The following is a 17846-nucleotide window of genomic DNA, read 5'->3' on the forward strand; positions in this document are numbered from 1 at the left end:
TACATGATGGAACCTGGGTATGTCTGGGCAGGACTGTGATTGCTGGTTTTATATTGTAACAAGGTGTGGGGTGTTGTCGTGGAAGGGGTATACATTCCCCCTCGATTTTGCAGGGTTTTCTACGACATATAGGGCAGGCTGGTTCTCCACCCCACAGTTTACATGCACCTGGACTGACACGGGTTCCAGGCCAGGAGTTTAAGCTGACTCCAATGCACTGGTCAGCTGCAAGTAATTAGCTGCACTGACTGCAATATAACCTGACCTGTTGGACAGAGGGAAAAAAAGAGAGAGTTTGTTTGGAAGCAGCTTGCTATGCACAAAAGAGACCATCAAAGAGGTTGGTGGGATTATGTTTTGTTTTAGTTTAGACCCTTAGTAGTGAGGGAGTTATATGTTAGTAAGTGCTCAGACGAGCTAGGCTTTTGTTTGTAGCGAATTTGTGTTCTATGTAATCCTGTAAATATCTTCATACGTGGACTACAAATAAATCGTGGGTGATTACCTAACTGAGATGTGGCGTTAATACCCTAGAGGACCGTGCTGTTTGGTACCCTGTGTGGGTGCAGGATCACAATATATATATATATATATATATATATATATATATATATATATATAATATTGTTATTGATTTTTTCTTGTACAGTTTTGGTGTGTTACTTATGTTTATTAAAAGTGTGGTTATTTATTTTTTTTTTCCTCACTTGAAATTTTTTATTGAGATGACCACAGATGACAGGAATAGAAAACAGTCACAGAACATCCAAACAGCAGAAATCGGAGGCAATGTGCTCATAGGTACGAGTCGATGTGATTGAATATAGGACTTTGTGGATCGTGGTGGGAGAAGTCACCTTCCATTTGCGGGCAATACAGACCTTAGCTGCATTTAACACGTGTGCTAGGAGTTTTCTAAGTGTGTGTCGCAAGGATCGGGGAAACATGTCCAAAAGAGCTACTTCAACCACCTGCTCTACCGGGATGGCAAGCAAGTTAATAATAAGAGTAAAAACCTCTGACCAGAAGGAACAGAGCACCGGGCAGCTCCACCAGATGTGTAACATCATACCAACCCCACCACAACCTCTCCAGCATAGAGAAGAGGCTGAAGGAAACATTGTAGCTAGTTTGGAGGGCACAAAATACCATCAGAGAAGAACCTTGCGATTAGTTTCAAAGTGCGCAAAGTTTTTAGAGACCCCCTGGAAGGCAGTGAGAACGTGATACCACGTATGTGGACCCAATCTCCTTCTCCCGTTGCAACATGTACGGGAGCTTGACCTCAGACCTGTGACCCATTAGAGCCGAGTAACATAAGGAAATAGTGTTAGAGAAATGAGGAGCTTTTAAGCATAATGTAACAATCGGTGCCGTGGGAGACCTAGCGGCAGGGTGCTTGAGGTGTTTACGTAAGGCATCCTGAATTTGCAGATATTTGAAAAAGTCACGACTAGTGAGCGAAAAGAGAGCCTGGAGAGACGAAAATGGTTGTATGTGTCCGTGAGAGAAAAGCTGAGATATGGAAACGATTCCTTGATCTATCCAGTAATCAAGGCCCACATGAGCAGTGGCGTCGCTACAGGGGGGCAATTGCCCCCCCTAGGTTATTCCTTGCCCCCCCCTGTTGCCCCCCACGCCGAATTTGTAACCACCCAGGAGAGTCCCGCAATGGGACTTTAACCCCTTGACTACTAACGACGGCATGGTGCCGTCGCTAGCAGTCCCAGTCAGGTGCTAACGACGGCACCATGCCGTCGCTAGCAGTACCTTACCTTGATGGAGGTCTGTGGACCTCCATCACCACCTACCCCGGCGATCTGCCCCTCAAACTGAAGGGCATCACCGGGGCCACCCGATCTGCCCGGTGACGTCTCGCGCAATGACGCGATGACGTCACCGCGCAACTTTATTAACAACTGTTAAAGAGGTATGGGGGCATGCTGCTTAGATGCCTGTATCTCAGGCATCTAAGCAGCTACATACCCCCAACATATACCGTTGGAAAGGTAATTGCCTCACCTTTCCAACGGTATATAGGAAGTAAAAAAATATTAAGTTAAAAAAATAGAAATGTTAAAAAAAAAAGATCAAAATTGCCTAGAGACCCCCAAATTCAATTATTTAAACATAAAGTAGTTTAATTTAAAAAAAATATAAAAAAAAATGTTTAAGTATTCTAGCTAAATGATCACTGTGGTAGCCAATGTTACCACAGCAATCATATAGCTATAAAAAGTCACATTCCCTTTTTAAAAATGGCCGATACTAATTTTTAATCCTATGATCCCTTTGATCATGGGGTTAAATTTAGGGTAGAGGGAGGCAATTTTTGAAATCCTGATGAACTGCAAATATTATTAAAATCAGCCATTTAGCCTGTGCGGTAGGTGAGTAACCATCTCATCCCTGGAGCGCCTTGCATTTTTACTGCGAAACTTATTTTTGCTGTAAAAGTGATTTATTTTTTTCTCCCTTTACCATCATTTCTTTGGGATTGTAAGGGGAAAGAATGGTGTGTGCTTCTGTGAGTGAATGTATGGAAAGTATGGTGTGTGCTTCTGCCAGTGAATGGAGATATGAAAGGCGTGTGAATGGTCAGTAATTAGGGTTGAAGCGTTGACGTGGCATTACTGCTCACGTAGGAAGTTAAATTATGGCACAAAAAGTACACATTTGCAAAAATGACATCCCTTGGCTCATCAAATGAGGGGCTGCATGTGTTTCTAGTACAAACCTGGAGTGTGCAAGACACAAATGAACATGTCGCTATGGTTAGAAAAAACATATTGGATGAATTGTCTGAATGAGGGAGAGCATGAGTTAATGTGATTGTGTGTATCATAGATGTATAATTGTGGAAGGGCAAAGATGGCACTAGCAGGATGTTTGAGCCTTGGGGACCAAGATGGCACAGGCAGGGTGTATATGGGACAAAGATGGCAAATCTTATGTGTGTTATCTGGGTGTGCAACCTGTGATCTATCCCTGTAATTTAGGGGGTTTTAAATATACCTTTAATGCCGTGTTTTTATGTGAATTCCAATTGATCTGTACCTGCAAAGCTTGGTTTGTGTGTTCTTCTGTAGATCCATATGTGCTATGCTATGTTTCCATACATTATTTATGTATACCTGCAAATACAGGGTATGTATGTCTTGTTCAGTTGATTAATACCTGCAATGCTGTTTCCATGTATTTATTTGATCTATACCTGCAATGCTACATTTCATATATTATTATTGTATACCTGCAAATACAGGATTTGTATGTCTGATTCTGTTTATTTGATATATACATTCAGTGCTGAGATCACAAGTGAATTTCAATTGATCTATACATGCAAAGCTGGGTTTGTGTGTTAATGTGTTGATCTATACCTGCTATCGGCAGCAGGGTCTAATATTTCTATAAATATTTATATATATATTGGCAACTGGGGCGAATGTTAATATATTTGGGCAGCAGGGGCTAATATATATATATCAGCAGCAGGATCTAATATTAGGCCCTGAAATCATTTAGTGCAAAAGTTAAGATATTGTGTTGTTTAAAGGATTTCAAGGATTAGCCTTACTAAATTGTGGCTTCAGGCTTCCCATGTTGAATGATGAAGTATCATTCCATAGCACATTACTTTTCGCAATATATATATATATATATATATATATATATATATATATGTGTGTGTGTGTGTTTTTTTCAGTGGTATGATTTAATGGTGGAAATTATTAATGCCCCCCCCAGTTTGACTGTGGTATCTTGTGTGCCCCCCCTATATATTGTTTCTAGAGTTGCCACTGCACATGAGGGAGAAGTTTGAAGAAGGTTTCAAGGTCGATAGTGGAGCAGGGCTGTGGAGATCCATCGGGAAGCGAAGTGTAGCACGGTGTTTATCCCACAGCGCCATAGACAGTGTAGTATTAGGCAACAAGTCACGAAGTGGAGGTCGGCTGGCCTTAGGAAGCCACAGTAGGTCTCTCACTGTATATGGAGTTGCCAGTGTAGATTCCTGGTCCACCCATGCCACACACGATGTGTCAGAAAAAAGAATTGTCTGCACGAGATGGGCAGCAACATAGTAATTCTTGACATTAGGGACACCGAGACCTCCAAGCAATTTAGGCCGTGTTATTTATTTTTTTAAAAGGCGGGGGGGGTCATTTTCGGTTTCGGTTTTCAAGTGAATCCTCAATTTTCGGTTTCCGTCCAGAATTTTCATTTCGGTGTCAACGATTTTCATTATCGATTCGTCGAATGATCGATTTGTTGTTAAGCTGTTAGCTCGCTTCACCTCCTCCACCATCGTTTCTCTGCTTCTGCTACGCGCTCTGCAGTCTCCGCCTTTATGCAGTCACGTGACCCCGGTGAGGGCTGGATGTGACGAGCTTGGATTAAGAAAGTTCTGCTGCCCACGGAAACTTTTCTGCTACTTGGAACGAGTGCATATCTAAGGTAAGCGAGTGCAATGTGCATTGCTGGGTCGAGGTGCTGGGGCAAAGTGTGAGACTGAGTGCAGGGGCAACGTGTGATTGCAGGGCAAAGTACTGGGGCAAAGTGTGAGCGCGGGGCAAAGTGTGAGACTGAGTGATGGGGGAAAGTGTAAGTGTAGGGGCAAAGTGCTAGGGGAAAGTGAGTGTAGGGCAAAGTGCTGGGGCAAAGTGTGAGACTGAGTGCTGGGGCAAAGTGTGAGACTGAGTGCTGGGGCAAAGTGAGTGCAGGGCCAAAAAATTCTGGCTCCTAACTTTTTTAGCTGGCTCCTACAGTCAAAACAAATTTGTCAAGCCCTGTACTAGCCAAATGACTAGAAAAATGCATAGGTGAAAAGTTACTCCCTACATAAGTGCTAGAGGATATAGGACTTAAAAGCTATATGATACATTTTACTTGTATGATTAGTGGCACTGTGTACAACACAGTGTATTTTTTTCTTGGCTTTTTCATTGTGTAATATGTCAGGGTTTTTCTGTTTATATGCTCTTCTGCTTGATTTTGGTTGTTTATACTTACCCCACAACAATTTCTGTAAATATCTAATAAGGTATTAATCTCTTTATACTTAAAGGAGTCTGTTCACTAAAAAGTACAGTGGTCAGTCAAGTTAAGGGTACTCACAAATATACCATTTACATGAGAGTAGATACAAGAGCATGTAGCCTTAAATCTTGCAAGTTGCAGGAAAGACTATGCAAGACAAATGACAACTTGCATGTCCTTGCCTGAAAGGCACATAATTAACCAATTGCCCACCTTCCCCAGCTTATAAGTGATGGCTTACATACAGTGGCGTCGCTACAGGGGGGCAAGGGGGGGCAATTGCCCCCCCTAGGTTAATCCTTGCCCCCCCTGTTGCCCCCCTGCCCAATTTAGAATAAAGTCGCAATGCGACTTTAAATCCCGTCTTTTGTTGTTTTTTTTATGCAGAGGAGAGAGAGAGGGTGCAGCCAGGGCAACCGATCTTACGCGGGCCGCACCTCGAGCCCTGCTACTTACCTGTGGGAGGGTCTCCTGTACTGCATAGAGGAAGCGGAACCTAGCAGAGTTCACGTGACATCACATGACTCTGCTTCAGTCCTGCTTCCTCTGTGCAGTACCAGAGAACGAAGAGGGAGGCCGCGCCCTCTGCTGAAGTCTGAGCGCCATCGAGGAGCTGCAGTGCAGGTAAGGGGGTGGGGAGGGTATGAGTATGCGTGATTGAGGGAATGAATCTGTGAATTAATGAGTATATGAATGAATGAGTGTGTGTGTGATAGCATGGATGTGTAAGTGCTGGAACCTAGGCATGATGGGACTGTGATTGCTGTTAGCAATCACACTCCTATCATGCCAAGTCAGCCAGTACATGCTGAAACCTAGTTAGCTGCCCCCCTTGTGTATTGATGCTGCCAGGAGTATGGGGTCTGCACATCACTTACAGCCAACCTGTACCAGCATGTACTGGCTGACTGGCATGATAGGAGTGTGACTGCTAACAGCAATCACAGCAAGCACAGTCCCATCATTCCTAGGTACCAGCATCTACTGGTTGTCTGGGTATGATAGGAGTGTGATTGCTGTGTGGGCAGTGTGGACGCCAGGGCTGGCTTTGGGGTGTGCAACCTGTTATCTATGCCTGTAATTTAGGGGGTTTTAAATATACGTTTCATATACTATTGTATACCTGCAAATACAGGATTTCTATGTCTGATTCTGTTTATTTGATATATACCTTCAGTGCTAAGATCACAAGTGAATTTCAGTTGATCTATACATGCAAAGCTTGGTTTGTGTGTTAATGTGTTGATCTATACCTGCTATCGGCAACTGGGGCTAATATTAATATATATGGGCAGCAGGGGCATCAATGCAGTGCAGCGTGAAAAATCCATCCTGATGTAGACGTATGTGACGTAGATTGTGTCCTGCTGTTTGTGTGTTTTTGGTTATCAGTGTAGCAGAGCCTGTCCTCGGGTGTGTGTGTATAGGTGTTGGTGTGGCAGAGCCTGTCCTGGGGTGTGTGTTCAGTTGTCAGTGTGGCAGAGCCTGTCCTAGTGTGTATGTTTGGGTGTCAGTGTGTCAGAGCTTGTCCTGGTGTGTGTGTGTGTGTTTGGATGTGGGTGTGGCAGAGCCTGTCCTGATGTGTGTGGGTGTCTGTGTGGGAGAGCCTGTCCTGGTGTGTGTGTGTGTTTGGTTGGCGGTGTGGCAGAGCCTGTCCTGGTGTGTGTGTGTCTGGGTGTTGGGTCATCTGTTTCCTGGCACTTAACTTACGGTAGGAATTATTTAATTTATATTTATCCAGAGATAAAATGCCCTCCTGAAGTTATAGTGACTTCAGGGGACAAAACGTTCAAGGCCCTGAAATCATTTAGTGGAAAAGTTATTTATTGTGTTACAATATTTATTTCAAGGATTAGTCGCACTCAATTGTGGCTTCAGGCTTCCCATGTTGAACGATCAAGTATTATTTTAGCCCAATAACAAAAGTATAATTCCATAGCACATTACTTTTGGAAATTATGAATGCACCCCCAGTTTGACTGTGGTATCTTGTGTGCCCCCCCTATATATTGTTTCTAGAGTCGCCACTGCTTACATAAGCTTAAGATTCAAGGACTTAAGGGCATCATGTGCTATCTTTATCAGATAGCACTAAATATAGGTTGGACAAGCGGTGCAAAGCGGTGGACAAGGGGTGCTTTGCAATGGATGGGTGGGGTGTCTAGGTGGGCTTTAAACACGCATTTCATTGGATGCATGGGGTGAAAGGGCTGGTACAAATGGGCCTTTTATTATATTTTATACATATTGTAACATTTTTACCTGCAAATTGTAACTTTTTAATTGTGAATTTGTTTCACATTACACAGAAAACACCATGGAAAGACTGGTACAGAGTTGAAGTGCAATATAGGGAGAGATGCATAAAGAATATTTTTTTGTATACCTACACATACATACATATATATATATATATATATATATATATATATATATATATATATATATATCTAGATAGAGGTTTAAATGAAATTACTTTTTCAGAGCTACCTTCATATGTATATTTTGTCAATGATTTCAAGGGATAAAACACACACATATATACCTCTTGGTACTGTGTTTCTGAAGTTATTTTCCATCCAAATGCCGGTAGCAATGTTTTATGGAAAAAATCCACGTCTTGAAGCCTAAATAAAAACCAAAGTAGAGATTTAGCAATCAGCCCTTTTCATAATGTATAAGCAAAGTTTGGACTCCAAGACACTCTGGAATCATACAGGAATAATAACTTTACAAATCGATCCCTACAAATTACTCCTGAATTCAAAATGAACATGCATAGGTAGCCTGTTAAGAGTCACATCTAGAAGACATATATGATATTGTACAGAGGTACACAAATACAGTACTTAATCATAATTTTCTGTAGCCCCTTGTTACAGAAGCACAAGAGGCTGCTTTTATGCTAGACAGAGATCCCAAAACATACACGAGGGTACTTGAGGACTAAAATGTATGAATTCTGATGTGATGTGCCATAATATAATATGCAGGTGCAATATTAAAAGCAGATAACATTGCAGAGCAATCAGTAATTAGCAGTGGCGACTCTAGAAACAATATATGGGGGGGGCACATTAGATACCACAGTCAAAACTGGAGGGACATTAATAATTTCCACCATTAAATCATACCACTGAAAAAAACATATATACAGTGTATATGTATATGTGTGTATGTATATATCTCATCTTAAAAGGGGTGGGACAAAGATGAGGCACGGCCATTAGGCGCTGGCACCCATGGCCGTTTTGAATGTTGGTCTGCTGGCCGCCAGGCCCACTGGGAAATTTCCCGGTGGGCCAGTCTGGCCCTGCAGCATGGAATGGGCACACTGGCCGTCTTAAAACAATTAAGCGGCCGGCGGAGGTGGTCTTCCGGCCGCTTTAAAACTTGCTGTGCCCGCCCTTGGACCAGGGATGTACCTAGAGTATTTGGCACCTGGGGCAGATTCTGTATGTGCCCCACACACACACACACACACACACACACTTTAAAACTGCATAGCTTCTATCGTTAGGCAAACATTGACAGGGGTACAGCATAACTGTTATCATTATATACTAAGGCAGACATTGACAGTGGTACACCATAACACCTATCACTATATACTGAGGCAGACATTGATGGAGGTACATCATAACTATCATTATATACTGAGGCAAACGTTGACGGTGGTACAGCATAACTGTTATCATTATATACTGAGGCACGCATTGATGGTGGTACAGCATAACACCTATCACTATATACTGGGGCACACACTGACTGTGGTACAGCATAACCCCTATCACTATATCTTTAGCCAAACATTGATGCGGTGTAGGTCTACCACTTCAGTGTCTGGCTTAGTATATAGTAGGGATGCAATGAAAGTAAAATTCAGCATTCACTTGGCCAAAATCGAAAATGTTCCCCCACCTTTAAAAACAAAAAGAAAAAAGTTTAATAAAAAAAAGTAACACACCAAAATTAGACAAAAAAAATCAATAACAATATTAATTTATATATATATATATATAATTGTTAACAGCAATCAAACGCCTATCATGCCCAGGTTCTAGCATGTACTGTTGCCCGGGCATGATAGGAGTGTGATTGCTGTTAGCAATCATATATATAAATTAATATTTATGCTATATAATGATAGCAGTTATGCTGTACCACCGTCAATGTTTGCCTCAGTATATAATAACAGTTATGCTGTATAAATATTAATACTATTAACGCCTATCATGCCCAGGTTCTAGCATGTACTGTTGCCTGGGCATGATAGGAGTGTGATTTGCTGTTAGCAATCATATATAAATATTAATACTGTTATTGAATTTTTCTGTCCAATTTTAGTGTAGGACAAAAATAATCAACTATATATATAATTGCTAACAGCAATCACACTCCTATCATGCCCAGGCAGCCAGTGCATGCTGGAACCTGTGGATTACTGTCTGTCTCTGGAGGGTTGGTGGCACCCCCTGATGAGCGGCACCCAGGGCGGACGGCCTGCCCCCCGCTAGGTGCGCTACTGCCTTGGACCGGCCAGCCCACCAGGAAATCTCCTGGTGTCCCGGTGGGCCAGTCTGGCCCTGAATGGGTGGTTCCAAATTCCGCGGGGGGGGGAATAACCATGGGGGAGCAGTCCTTCCCCCTTGCTCCCCTGTAGCGACGCCACTGGTAATCAGACAGGAAAGCTGCCTCTACACATCCTACAATGTAATTCAAACAACTACCCACAACTTACGGAATGTTAGTGCGCTGCCAATTCTCTTTCAAAAAGTCCCAAGCAATGTGCCCTCCTATATCTTCTCTGGCCATTGACAGGATTATCTCCAAAGCACTTGGTGAGTTCTCTTCCAAAGTGTTCTGTAAATATCTTCCAAAAAACAGTATCATTCTGTATCACTATTTGCATTGTAAGCATACAATTAGATTTTTTATAAATGCCCATGAATACACTTACCAATTGGCTAGACTCTCTGTTTTATGAGCTCCACTAAAGGCAAGATGTAATTATTAAATGTTGGTTCAGCTTTACCAGTATTTCATTAAATTTGTTTGCGCTGCCCAATATATGCCACAAAAGCTAAACATTATGATAATCTTTTACAGGTAGCTCTGTTAGTGTTGGTTTTGATGGCCAAGAAGCCCTCATCCAGCATTTTCATACAAGTACTTGAAGTAGGATTTTGATGCTAAGATAATAACCATATTTGCAAAATCTGGACATTCTTCCTATCAAATGTTTTTGATAGCAGATATAGCGGTAGTAGATGGTTTTTCCGGATAAAATATATAATAAAGTAAAAACAAGTCCAGGAGCAAGAATAACTTATTTTTTTTAAAAAATATTTATTCAAGCTGGTAATAAAACCTAGTGAAAATATAATACCGTATTTGCTTGATTATAAGACAAGGTTTTTTTCAGAGCAAATGCTTATAATCGTGGTCGTCTTATAATCAGACCTCAAATAGGTCTGACTATGAGACGACTAAGATCCTGATCCCCCACAGCTGCAGGGGACCTGGATCCTCCTGTCCCCCCTCCCCGCCCCACTTACCGGTGCTTCTGAGTCCCCGGTGTGTAGCTGGGGCAGCGTGTAGCATAGAGAACTTCCGCTGCAGCAGGAAGGAGGTGTGGCTAGCAGTTCCCTCTGATCTCTGACAGCCGGGGAAGGTCTGCGCGATGGACACAGACAACCCCCGCTGCTAGCCACGCCTCCTTCCGGCTGCAGCGTAAGTGCGTGGGATCTACACGCTGCCCCGGCTACATAACAGGGAAGTCAGAAGCACCAGTAAGTTTGGGGGGGCGGGGGAGGGAGTTTTAAATGGGGGGCATAAGGCATTTCTGGAGGCAGAGTGCTCTGTGAAATGCCTTTTAACTACCTTAATGCCACTCTGCCTCCAGAAATGCCTTTTTAACCCTCTATGCGCCACTCTGCCTCCTGAATGCCTTAAACCTCCCTATATGCCACTCTTCCCCATAATATGCCTTTTAACCCTCTAAATGCCAGAGTGGCATATAGGGGTATAAGGCATTTCTTGAGGCAGAGTGGCACATAGGGGGTCAAAAGGCATTTCATGGGGCACAGTGGCATATAGGGTTAAAAGGCATATCATGGGGCACAGTGGCATATAGGGGGTATAAGGCATTTCTGGGGCAGATGTGCATAACTGGGGGGCAGGTTGGAAAATAGAAAGAAATAAAACCAAAATATTTTTCTCAATCATAGCTTTTATTAAAAAAAAAACTAGTTTAGATGAATTAACATTTACTGGTAAAACTTTTTTCCTATAGGGTCGTCTTATATTCAGGCTTTTTCTTTTTTTTCCTAAATTAATATTCAGATTTGGGGGGTCGTCTTATAATCGAGCAAATACGGTATATGGAAAAACCATCTACTACCACTATATCCTTGGTGGGAATCATACCACCTAAGTGCAAAGGAGTGAGCAATTCCAACATTGCTCACCCAAAAGTCAGTATAACTGACACCATATTCTACATTTAATTGTACTTTTTATATGGAAAGCACTATGTCTGCTGTTTCTTTGTAATTTCGCATGTACACCATGTTCCAAAAAGTCATCAAAAGAACCGTAAGAGTACGACGCAAGAATATCCCTAGGCGAGGATCATATCGGCCAAGCGCATATTTGGGGGCTAATCATTAAGCCCCCTTAAATTGTGAGTACCATAATTTGGCTTTTTGTTTCATCTGCTTGATAAGACATACTACACCATTGTGCTTTTCTTTCTTTTTAATAACCACTATCTGTGTGAAGCACAACCACTACCCCTCATTGACTACAGCACGCTGCTGTAACAAAATGAAGCCTTATTAAAATTAATGCTTGTCCCAGTTAATTTGCACACCAGTTTACCTGTGTCCATATTTAGTCCACTAAACTCTTTTTTTATAAAATCGAGAGAACGGTAGCAGGTTGAGGTATTCGCTAATGTGATATCTTATTAGATTTCTTACCTATGAATCAGCCAGGGCTCTTTTGTGCAACACAGAGCTTGTTTAAGATAGCTGTGTTCCACATGATCTTGTGCCATTGACTTGTTAAGTATGTTCCATGCAAACTCCCACTGCTTCTCATCACCATGTGCAATGGCATAGCAACTGATAGAATTCCGAATGGAATAAGGTATTCTGATGAATGGAATATTACAGTTAGTTATTCATCCCATGGAAGAACAGTATGCTGCAGACATAACAGTAATTCAGTTAGCAAAAAAATACCCTATGAAAACTCAGTTTGAAATAACTTGCTCTTTAATTTGTTATGACCTAAACATTCTTTTGTGCTAAAATTTGCTTAGCGCAGTAGTCATTGAAGGTTCATTAATTTTGATGGCAATGAAACAGTTATCTCTTTCGACTAATTTTCAAATTTGTCTATAAATAATATTTAATAGTTCTACAATTCACGCTATATCTTCCAAAAAATTCCCGCATGGAAAGAGTTAAAATATTGGCATTATAAACGCCCATAGGGTGCCTAGTTTTAAAAAATGTATGATTTGATGGGGTAAATTGAATTGGCCGGCTTCAAAGATGTCCCAAAATATGGGACATGGCCACAAAAAAATACACACCTCACAAAGGTGGCCTTTTACCTCCCAAATAACCATGCATGTGGGGTATCACTGCGCTCAGAGATGTCACTGAACCCATATTGGGGTGTTGTTTGACAGGGACATATACCAGGAGCGGTAAATTCATACCTGAAATACGTGTGTGAAAAAAATACAAAGATGTTTTACTACCATAAAGTTTGACAAAGGCAGGTGGTAAAATTAGTGCATGGAAAGGGTTAAAATACAAGCATTTCAAATACCTTGGGGTGTCTAGTTTTTAAAAATATATGGTTTGATGGGGTAAATTGCATTGGCCGGCTTCAAAGATACCCGAAATAGCACATGGGGCAGAATGACCAGCTTTGGGAAAAAATGATTTTGAAAATCATTCAGCAAAACGCTGCTGGTACCAGGGCCGGACTGGGACTGAAAAGCAGCCCTGGAAAAATTTGGAGACCAGCCCCATATAGTTTATCTCACGGTGAAGCTCTTATACCCACACTCACCCCTTATACACACCCGAGTCATAGTATGTCCCATTCTTTTTATCTCATTATTTGTATTAAAATGCCAGAAAGCAAAAGTGTTAAAAGGCCCTAATAAATGAAATACATTATACATAATGGGATCAAAACATTTACTACTGCGAACATTTTTAGATGAAAGAGTTCCATTTTATTCAGTGGAACAAAACACTGATCACATTATTCTTCACGATATTCTGGTAAGAAACTTTTATTTCTTTATTAATTCATGTAAACAATGTTTTTCCATATTTAATAAAAGCTATGATTGAGACATGTTTGGTTTTTATTTCCTTTCATTTGACAACCTACCCCCGAGTTATGCACCTCTGCCCCCAGGCTTGCCACTCTGCCCCCCTGATATGCCTTCTAACCCCCTATATGCCACTCTGCCTCCAGAAATGCCTTATACCCCCTATATGCCACTCTGCCATATAGGGGGTTAAAAGGCATATCATGGGACAGAGTGGCATATAGTGGGTATAAGGCATTCCTGGAGGCAGAGTGGCATGAAGGGGGTTAAAAGGCATATCATGGGGCACTCTGCCTCCAGAAAAGCCATATGCCCCCCTATATGCCTCTCTGCCTCCCTGATATGCTTTATACCCTCCTATATGCCACTCTGCCCCATAATATGCGTTTTAATCCCCTATATGCCACTCTGCCTCCAGAAATGCCTTTTACTCCCTATGTCACTCTGCCTCCAGAAATGCCTTATACCCCCCATATGCCACTCTGCCTCCCTGATATGCCTCAACCCTCCTATATGCCCCTCTGCCCCGTGATATGCCTTTTAACCCCCTTTTTGCCACTCCACCTCCAGATATGCCTTTTGACCCCCTATATGTCACTCTGCATCCAGAAATGCCTTATACCCCTATATGCCACTCTGTCCCATGATATGCTTTCTAACCCCCTATATGCCACTCTACCATATAGGGGGTTAAAAGGCATATCATGGGACAGAGTGGCATATAGGGGGTATAAGGCATTTCTGGAGGCAGAGTGGCATAAAGGGGGTTAAAAGGCATATCATGGGGCACTCTGCCTACAGAAAAGCCTTATGCCCCCTATATGCCACTCTGCCTCCCCAATATGCTTTATACCCTCCTATATGCCCCTCTGCCCCATGACATCCCTTTTAACTCCCTTTATGCCACTCTGCCTCTAGATATGCCGTTGACCCCCTATATGTCACTCTGCATCCAGAAATGCCTTATACCCCTATATGCCACTCTGGCATATAGGGGGTTAAAAGGCATATCATGGGACAGAGTGGCATATAGGGGGGTATAAGGCATTTCTGGAGGCAGAGTGGCATAAAGGGGGTTAAAAGGCATATCATGGGGCACTCTGCCTCCAGAAAAGCCTTATACCCCCTATATGCCACTCTGCCTCCCTGATATGCCTCAACCCTCCTATATGCCACTCTGTCCCATGATATGCCTTCTAACCCCCTATATGCCACTCTGCCATATAGGAGGTTAAAAGGCATATCATGGGACATTTTTGTTTACTTTATATGGCAAGCCGATCCAGCTTGCCATATTAAATAAAAAATAATATATGCCACTCTGTCCCATGATATGCCTTCTAACCCCCTATATGCCACTCTGCCATATAGGGGGTTAAAAGGCATATCATGGGACAGAGTGGCATATAGGGGGTATAAGGCATTTCTGGAGGCAGAGTGGCATGAAGGGGTTAAAAGGCATATCATGGGGCACTCTGCCTCCAGAAAAGCCTTATGCCCCCTTTATGCCACTCTGCCTCCCCGATATGCTTTATACCCTACTATATGCTCCTCTGCCCCATGATATACCTTTTAACCCCCTTTATGCCACTCTGCCTCCAGATATGCCTTTTGACCCCCTATATGTCACTCTGCATCCAGAAATGCCTTATACCCCTATATGCAACTCTGGCATATAGGGGGTTAAAAGGCATATCATGGGACAGAGTGGCATATAGGGGGGGTATAAGGCATTTCTGGAGGCAGAGTGGCACTGGCATATAGGGGGACACACTTACATACACACACATGCCGATTTTTTTTGTTTTTAACAAATACAAAAAAACATTATACAGTACAAAAAATACATTATTTTACTCACCTTCTACTTCTCTTGACTTCCTGGTAGCTGCACACTGTTCTCCTCTATGCTGACAGGATGCCACTGACCTGACATCCGGTGCTGCAGCAGTCTGAGTGCGAGGGGGCGGAGCTTCCACCTCACGCTGCTCCCATCACTATGCAGCCATCAGACTGCTGGGAATGTAATCTAAACGGCCGATGCGTGCTGATGCCGCCGGCCGGAGCTACCTTAACACTTTTTTTTTATTTATATGGTAAGCTGGATCGGCTTGCCATATAAAGTTAAAAAAAAGTATTGAAGCAGAGGCGGCCGGCGGCATCAGCACGCATCGGCCGTTCAGATTACATTCCCAGCAATCTGATGGCCGCATAGTGATGGGAGCAGCGTGAGGGGTGAAAGGTCAGTGCGAGGGGGCGGAGCTTTCACCCCTCACACTGCTCCCATCACTAGACGGCCATCGCACACGGCTGCTGGGTGCCGATGCCGGCCGGCCGCATCAGCACCCAGCGGCCGCTTTGATTAGATTTCGGGCAGCCTGGGGGGCAATTGCCCCCCCCTGCCCAGCCCGCCCCTGGCACCGAGGGAGGCGTTCAATGCCATTTGCAGCCGCTCAGCGGCTGTCTTCATGGTTAGTCTGCCGGCCGCCCAGCCCACGGACCTTCCGGCCCACCGGGAAATTTCCCGGTATCCCGGTGGGCCAGTCCGGCCCTGGCTGGTACTTATATAACGTGCAGAAAAAGGCAAAAAATACCCATAAAAACATTGGGTATTTCTAAACTCAGGACAATTAGTAGAATCTATTTAGCAGGTTGTCCTGTAAAAAACAATTTATAATATAGGTGGGAGCACGAAATGAGAAAGAAGAAAATTACAGCTAAAAGGCAACACTGAAAAATGAGCCATTGTCCCAAAATGTACTACGAGTAAGAAACAGTCTTGTCATTAAGGGGTTAATGGGGTGTTCAATAAAGAAATGAAGGAATATTATTGTTTGTGTTATTAGCTCACACACATTGTGTTTGTCTTGACCTTAGTATCGTCAACTTCGGCCCCATTCCCAATAAGACAAATAAACACAGTGTGTGAAATAAAATGCTTTATTTAATCATTTGATTTTGGATAAAATTTGGCCACGGTCAACATAAAATATTCTCCCCAACCGTGACACTCCTTATATCATAATTCTTCAACGTATTTATTAAAATCCATAATTAACCACAAACTTGGCTAAAAACGCCAACCGTATAACACATTAGATCCATAAGGCTGGTAAGGGCGTAAATCCTCCACGTCACTTGTAGAGGCTGCCGGCGTCCAAAGCCCAGCAACCACACGCCAACCAACGTATCACCTGAGCACGCGCCCAGGGAGTGTTCTGCACTTCCGCCCTTAGGCATGTGCACCACGAGTACAACCATACCTTAGATAGTTGTCTCAAGCACCGAACCAGCCAACCACATTTGAACAATGACCACAACATAATACCAAACGCCACAGCCTGTAACGTGCGACTCCTTGCACCGTTACTGGCCCCCCAAAACCTCCAAGGCCTGCTCAATCCCGGATTGAATGGCCAGATTCCATAAATCTAAACCAACATCCGATAAGTGGACGCCATCGCTGCGATAGAGACCCGACAAATCGCCCTCCAAATCAACATGCCTCACCACAATACCCCCCTGAAAAGCAACAAAACGGGAGATGGTTTTGTTCACCTGACGCCTGGCCCTCTCGATACCATCCCGTGAATTGGCGCCCTTCCAAACCTTCCTAGTGACGATATGGGACCAGACGAAGATCGTATGCGGGTAGGCAGTCCAAAATTGACGAAGATCAGCCTTAATATTGCACTCGCAGCGGGACATAGCATAAATCATTACCCCCCACATGGAAAATTACAACATGAGGTACGCCATGCACATGAATGTGCCAAGACAATTCTCGGGAAACCCTGTCCCAGCGCATACCTCTAAATCCAAGCCATCTTACAGAAACCTTATCCCTGTCGAAACCCAGCTGACGCCCAGAAGGTCGAACCGAAGCCCGTCTGGCCGCCCAAAACACATACGAATGCCCTGAAATCCAAACCTCCCGACGAACAGCACCTGCAAAAGAAAATAAACAAAAATAGCACGGCCCAACACAAACCAAATCACAGCAACAAATGGGGACGAATGTAGGATCTAAATCTAGTAGACTCCTAACGACCGATTTTCTTGATCAAGTCCTTACTTAACCCCCACCTTGAAGTCTCGGTGGCCGCACCTATACGAAAGGAATGTGTCCCAAAGTCTGCGTCCACCAGACCCAAAGCCCGCAAAGTACGCTTAAAAACAGAACGAAATTGAAAACGTGACAACGCGGAACCATCGGCATGAACCAAAAAGGATGACGGTCCATCAGGCCGTACAACCCCATAATCCCTTAAGCAGGCTACTGGACAAACCGGGCCACCCGGACACTCCATAAGTTCTACACACAGCCCCTTACCTCCTTGATCAGTCTTGGAGCGCCTAATCAAAATCCTAACGCCCTGCCCGCTGCAAACCACATCAACAGCCTGGATCCCACCATGAAGGATCCGCGAGGGACTGACCAACTCTC

This window comes from Sceloporus occidentalis, unplaced genomic scaffold, assembly GCF_023333645.1.
Source record: "Sceloporus occidentalis isolate IW3139 unplaced genomic scaffold, rSceOcc1.0.p SCAF_16, whole genome shotgun sequence".
In the NCBI taxonomy this organism is placed as follows: domain Eukaryota; kingdom Metazoa; phylum Chordata; class Lepidosauria; order Squamata; family Phrynosomatidae; genus Sceloporus; species Sceloporus occidentalis.